The sequence below is a fragment of the Helianthus annuus genome, chromosome 12 (assembly GCF_002127325.2).
Source record: "Helianthus annuus cultivar XRQ/B chromosome 12, HanXRQr2.0-SUNRISE, whole genome shotgun sequence".
Taxonomy (NCBI): Eukaryota; Viridiplantae; Streptophyta; class Magnoliopsida; order Asterales; family Asteraceae; genus Helianthus; species Helianthus annuus.
Genome location: NC_035444.2, coordinates 418,516 through 425,730, shown reverse-complemented (window position 1 = coordinate 425,730; position 7,215 = coordinate 418,516). Strand labels below are relative to the sequence as shown.

The following is a 7,215-nucleotide window of genomic DNA, read 5'->3' as shown; positions in this document are numbered from 1 at the left end:
GACGGCGTTAAAGTAATAACACCGTCTTAAAACTACTCTTTTTAATAAAATATTCAATAAAATTCAGAAGAACACCGTCTAATGCTTAAACACCGTCTTATACTAATTTCTCCAACCTTTAGACGGTGTTGTTTCTGAACACCGTCTTATAAATATTCGAGAACCCCGTCTAATGCTTAAACACCGTCTTATAAACTAATTTCTGCATCCTTTAGACGGTGTTGTCTGTGAACACCGTCTTATAAACTGAAAAAAGATTGATCAAATAACAACCACCAAAACCTTATCTCTTTCCTTTCATCTTCCTCATAACAACTTCTTCATCTTCTCCATCTTCCTCATAAAAACTTCTTCATCTTCTCCATCTCTCTCATAACAACTTCTTTATCTTCATTCAATTTCACCATTAACAACCTTACAAAGTTTCAAGGTTAGTTTTTTTTCTCTTTACATATGTTATTTAATGTTTTTTAGTTTTATAAATAGTAGTTATATCATGTTGAATTATATGTTGTTAAAAATTCAAATTTGATTTTTTCTTGCTTTGTTTTGATAAATCACTAGTACATTGTATACAAAAATTAGTTTATATATAGTAATAAAGTATGTTTAAGTTTTAATCTTGTTGTAATATGTTTTTAGTGAAATATAAAATATTAATATTTATGGTTTTGAAGTTAATGTTACATTCTACTAGTAACCTATCAATGTGTCTAAATTAACACTATTGGTTTTGCTACAATGCTCTCAACAACCGACTATTGATCTAGAATAATAAACCACGAAAATTGGAGAAAAAAGTAATAATCACCAAAATGACTCGTGGATTTTGTCAAATTTAATAAAACATTATTCAATAACAATTAGATGTTATTTATATTTTTATTAACATATAGATGTTATTTATATTTACATTTACATATAGGTGTATAAATATATATTTAGATAACCCTTTAGAATTACCCGTTTAAAATTTATCTAATAGAGATAAATTTTGGATTGTCCCGTTTTGGGACTGCTTTTTGAATATTCTATCTCATTTAGCCGAAAACAGGTTCAATCTAAATTGACATATCAAGAAAAACAAGCCGAAAAAGTGAAGTTACATTTGCAATTGATCGAACTAAGACCCGAATGGCATAAGAATATGGTTGGTCGACTAGGTGGATACATCGGGAACGACTGGGCTACTACACTTCCATATTCAGCTCCTGAGAATATGTTTCCTAGCAAAAGTGGTACCTATATTGAGGTTGAATCAATGTTAGCATTATTTGTCAAAGACTGGGTTGATCTTACCATTGTGTTTTAGTTTACATTGTAAGTTGTTATCACTATAATATTGTATAGATATAACTGAATTTATTTAGTTTTATCATATATTTTATTCTTGTTTTAAGGTACTTTTATAAGGAGTCAGAGGCTAAAAAACGCAACCGATGCGCCTTTTTAAATGTGAATGCAATCACAGGTGATATGTGCAAAAGAAATCCTAGAGAGGTTGAAGATCACATTTTCAGTTTAGCGACTCATCATGTCGATAAAGATTTCATTCTTGCACCGCATTTGGCTGAGTAAGTTTTTTTTAGTTAACTTGCTTTTATTTTATTGCTATGATTCACCTAACTATTCTATAACGCTAATTTTGTAGCAACCATTGGTCTTTGTTCATCATTGCCCAACACATAGGACATGTTTATATTTTGGATTCAACAAAGATAAAAGGCGAAAAGAATGCTTCTAACTATCGTCTTTCAAGCCTAATTCCTACCGCCTTAGGATCCGAGTTCAACTACACAATGGTTGATGTATGTGTGTTTGTTATTTCTAAATTGTTTGATTTTCGTTACTTTTAAATAATAATTTGTTAATTTATTACAGTGTAAGCAACAAAAGGGTAGATGGGAATGCGGCTACATGGTTCTCCAACATATGTTTGACTTTGTCAATTTGTATCAAAACCAATTTCCCGATGAAGTAAGTAAAATATACTTGTTTATCAATTTATTACTTAACTGTTTATTTATTTTTTTTTTAAACTTAGAAGGTTTAGATGTATATAACATGTAAATATATACATAGCTTTATTGCCGATGTTGTTATCGGTTTTTCTCTTTGCCTTTAGATTTATTCTATAATATTTGTAATAACTCTTTCTATCTACTTTTATTTTAGATGTGGCACGACACGAGAGTGGCTACGGATAACGAAATAGATGTTTTGTTGATGACGTTGATGCCGAAGTTTTTTAGCGAGTTAGGTATTCTGTTAGTTTAGCTTATGTGTAGTTTGTTATGTATTCACAAATGATTGTAATTTGACGGGTTTATTTCCGAATTGGATGTGGGGTTTATTTTGGATTTGAATGTGTATTGTTTTGGTTTGATTTGAAAATGTTGCATTGGTGTATATGAGGTTGATGTATTTTTTTTTCCAGCAAATGTATTTTTGGTGTATTTCTTTTTCCAGCAAATGTATTTTTGGAAAATATGTATTCAGTAAATGTATTTTTTTAGCAGTTTATAAGACGGTGTTTGAATTAAAAGACGGGGTTCACTAAGTTTATAAGACGGTGTTAAGACGAGGTTCACAAAGTTTAAGCCGGTGTTCAAACTGAACACCGTCTAAAAAGACTTGAGTTTAAGCCGGGGTTCAAATAGAACACCGTCTAATAATACTTGATTTTAAACCAGTGCAGTTTAAGACGGTGTTGAAAACACCGAAAACACCGTCTTAAAACCCAATTCACATCGTCTAAAGCTCTATTTTGTAGTAGTGTATATTTATTACATATATTGGAGTCATTATCATTAGTTTGTTAGCATTATCATTAGTTCGTCATCTTCATAGTTATCTTATATTGTTACCTTTGTTACTAAAATAGGATCTTGGTGAGTTATTTAGTAATATGGAAAACATTGTTCATAGCTATCATCTTGTTTCTCTCCTTTCAATTCTATCACATATAAGGTTCTTTCAATTCTATCACATCTAAGGTCAATCTTACAAAGAAACAAAACAACGTAACAAGTAAAAAAATCTCATGCGAAGCTAATTGTATGGTATTGGAGAGGATGAAGGCAAATCTTTCCTCTAGAGATAGAAAGGTTATTCCTCTTAAGACACTTAAGACACTTGACTCTTCAAACCTTTTTATTGACATGTGATATACATTGGCGAAGCTTTATTGAGGTTGCCTAGACCCCTACCGACTTTTCGCTCGTAGTGTTAATTTTACCGAAAATTTTTGAATTTTTTTGTACTGTAAAATATTGGATTTAAGAGTTCGACTTCCACCGATTCGAATTTTGAGATTCAGGTCCTCACTGAGTTTTCGTCTAAGCTTCACCACTGGTATATACAATAATCATATAACATATAACATAAGGTGGTTAAGGGAATCAAAGTTATAACTAAATAAAAAGGTAGAATCGTAATAGTAGTAAACTGTTGATTACAAAAGGTGGTGAAAAGTTATAGTGCTAACAAAAAAAAAAGCCAAAGAACAAGAAAAAGTAGCATGAATGGTCTAGTCTGGTGGCATGGTGGTTGTCCACTGTAAAAATTGTGTGTTTTCAATTTCTTGCATGTGCAATTTGATAGTTGGTTTATGTGTAAAAAATGTTGCTAAGACCGAACGGTTTGGGGTGTGGAAGGGGTGGTATGGGGCTTCAACTACGCCGGCACACCGCCCTTCCTATGGTGTGGTCATGGCATGGTGATGGTGGCTTTGGAATGTTGCTCAAGGTGGAGGGGTGTAAGGTGGTGAGGTGGCAGGGATCTATTGGACCAAAAAAATTGTCCGTTCAACATGAATTAAAAAAAAAAGATGATTTTTCAAAAAACACTGTATGTTAAACCAATCCAAATTTATTTCTTCATACACACACAACAAATCCAACTTATTTCTCCATACAAACATATTTTTTCACTCTCAATTTTATCATTCTGTATAAAAAATGGATTGCTCAAGTTCATCATCTTCATCGTCATCGTCTTCGCTTGAAAAGCTTCTTTCATTTTCATCATCGTCTAATGAAGGACCGAGTTAATAATATCAACGGTTCAGAAAGTTGTTCAAACTAAATTTGAAGACGAAGGGACTTTACTACCTAAAAGGAGGAAATATGTAACACGCAATAGGCTCACCGCACATGACCTATTGGTAAGTATTATTTTTCATCCAACCCAACATATGATGATAGGAGTTTTTGGGGCCGTTTTTGTATGAGTCGAGGTTTATTTCTAAGAATAGCAAACGATTTACATAATAAATATGAATTCTCCAACAAAAACCCGATGCGCGTGGTAGTATGGGATTTAGCACGTTGCAAAAAAGTCACGACCGTAATTAGACAATTGGCTTATGGCATGAGTTCCGACACAATGGATGACTATTTAAAAATGTCGGAACGAGTGGCGAGGAAAAGTCTTCATTATTTATGTGAATATGTCATTGATATATACTTAAACTAGGTTATAACCCCGTGTATTACACGGGGTTGAATAAATAAATTTTATATACTAAATAATAAAATAATATATTTTAAATACCTCATTTATTGTACGGGTTGAATAAATATAATTTTATATATTAAATTATAAAAGGTTATATCTATAAGAACCATATTGTACTGGTTGAATAAATGTAATTTTATATACGAAATAAAAAAGTTATATCTCTAAAACCACGTATATTACACGGGTTGAATAAATGTAATATTGTTTACCAAATAATAAAATAATACATCTTTAAAAAACCTCATTTATAACACGGGTTTAATAAATGTAATTTTATATACCAAATAAAAATATGCGCATTACACGGTTTGAATAAATGTAATTTTCTGTACTAAATAATAAAACATATATATCCTTAAAAAACCCCGTGTTTGGTTTTCATGATAAAAATAGATTATTCTGTTGTTGCAAAATTTGTTAACGAAGTCTTAATAAATTTAACCCTTTATTTAAAACTCCGTAAATGTACAAATGATAAATAATATTAGTTAATTTTATTTTAAGTTTCGTAAAATCTATTTGATACCAAACTAAACTAAACGTTCAAATATAATTAATTCAAGTAAATAATATTATAAATGCGAATGAGATTAAACTAAATAATAATTATCCATAAGATATTAAACTAATAATATTTAGTAGAATGATTATCTATAATATAAGATATTAAACTAAATAATATTCAGTAGGAGTGGACTAAAATGGCAACGTTTGAAACTATTTATACTAAAATGACAACGTTTCAAACATTTAGACTAAACTGGTAAAATGACCAAACCACATGTACTAAAATCACATTTAACTCTATTATTTAATTACATTGGGCTTTTGAAAATTCGATTCATGGCCCAATTGAAAACTTAATAAAACATTTTATATTTTTTGAAATGCTTTTTTTTGGGCTTTGAAGACTACTTGCTGAAAGTTGAAAACATTCGACATCAGCTGATCAGCTTAAAAATTATATAAAATTATCAAATAAGTCTTTTTATTTATTTATTTATCTATTAGTTTCTTTGATTAAGCATTATTTTTTTTAAATTCTTAAGTTTCGGTATTGATTTTATTTTTTTATTACGAAATTTATATTAGACTTTACATTTACAATCAAGATAAAATTCAAATATAATATTTAAATCTTTTTAATTTTAAATTTAAAATTTATCTATAAATAGTTAATGCCCTCATTGAATGACATGTGTCCCAAATCAGGTTTCTTTTATTATATAGTATAGATATGTAAGAAAACCCACGTTTGGTGACATACAACAAATTTTGGAGGCTCATGAAGATCGACATGGCTTCCCTGGGATGATTAGTAGTTTAGATTGTATGAAATGGGAATGGGAAAATTGCTCAACTGCGCAGCGCGGACAACACAATAGTGGATATCATAAAAAATTGGCTATGATGCTTGAAGCGATTGTATTACAAGATCTTTGGATTTTTTATGCATTCTTTGATATGGCTCGTTCGTATAACGATTTAAATATTCTTAATGAATCACCCGGTTTTCAACGACTATATAAATCGTGTTGGATCGAAGGCTTCTTTTTTGTAAACCGTGTGGAGTACAAATACAATTATTATCTAATTGATGGAATTTACCCAAAATTTGATGTGTTTGTAAAATCACCTACAGAGGGTACAATGTGAGATGAAAAAAGAACGAAGTTTAATAGTGCTCAAAATAGCGGCACGAAAAGACATCGAACGAGCCTTTGGTGTTTTGAATAAAAGATGGCGTGTTTTGAGCATGCCGTGTAGGATTATGGAAAAATATAGAGTTATAAATGTGATGTACGCGTGCGTTATTTTACATAACATGCTGATTTTAGAGAATTCAGAACGCATAATTTGCGAGTACTATCGGGAGGAGACGCAACCAAATACTGAAGACATCGGTGATGAAATGATGGAATTGAACGCACGGGAAATTTATGATAACCAGATACATCACAACCTTCGAGCGGATTTAGTTGAAGACATTTTGGGTGCTCCACGAAACGATAATGACGAAGATGATAATTAAAAAAATGTTTTTCTTTTTAATTTATGTATTGTTCTTTTTAAATTTATATAATTTTTTAGTAATGTTTTTTCTCTATTTAATATTAATGTTTTTTTCTTAATTTAATAGATTTGTTTTATTTTTAATTTTTTAACATAAAATAAATAAAAAAGTGAATGTCACGTGTCGCTTCACGCCACCCTTCCACGCCCCCTTCCACAATGCACCCTTTGGGGCTTGAAGGGAAAATTCTTCTCTGCTGACGTGGCTGCCACGTGTCGCTTCAAACATGTTGCGTTGTGTAACTCCTCCAGAAACCCAAGACCCTGTTTGTTCATGATGTTTTCAAGCATTTAGTCTTCCTGCTCCCCGTTGTCACATATAACGGTGACCATGTCAGTATATTCATCAAAACGCCATGATCTAATGACTGGGTCCATTTTTGCATTTGCTTTGTTTGGTCTAAATTTTCTGGTTAATCTTCTTATAACCGTATGTGTGTTTATCACAATGGTTATCAAGAGGGACGCCAAGTGTTAGGATCCCCCTCTGTACTTCTTCTTCCAAGTTCAATATGGTTTTGATTGTTTTAACGAACACTTTTCTTCTGTTGTCAAAAACGGATTACAAATCTTCTGATTCTCAGGGTATATCATGAAACGATGGTTGCCATTTTTCTTCCT

General features: G+C 31.1%; 1 long non-coding RNA gene across 1 annotated transcript; it reads left to right on the top strand.

Moving 5' to 3' along the window:
• The first annotated feature begins 390 nt into the window (after positions 1 to 390).
• On the top strand, positions 391 to 2,465 carry LOC110896259. The gene is made up of 4 exons (XR_004874312.1): positions 391 to 430; positions 1,472 to 1,808; positions 1,882 to 1,977; positions 2,176 to 2,465. It is a non-coding gene; the product is annotated as an uncharacterized LOC110896259 (long non-coding RNA).
• The last annotated feature ends 4,750 nt before the right edge of the window (positions 2,466 to 7,215 follow it).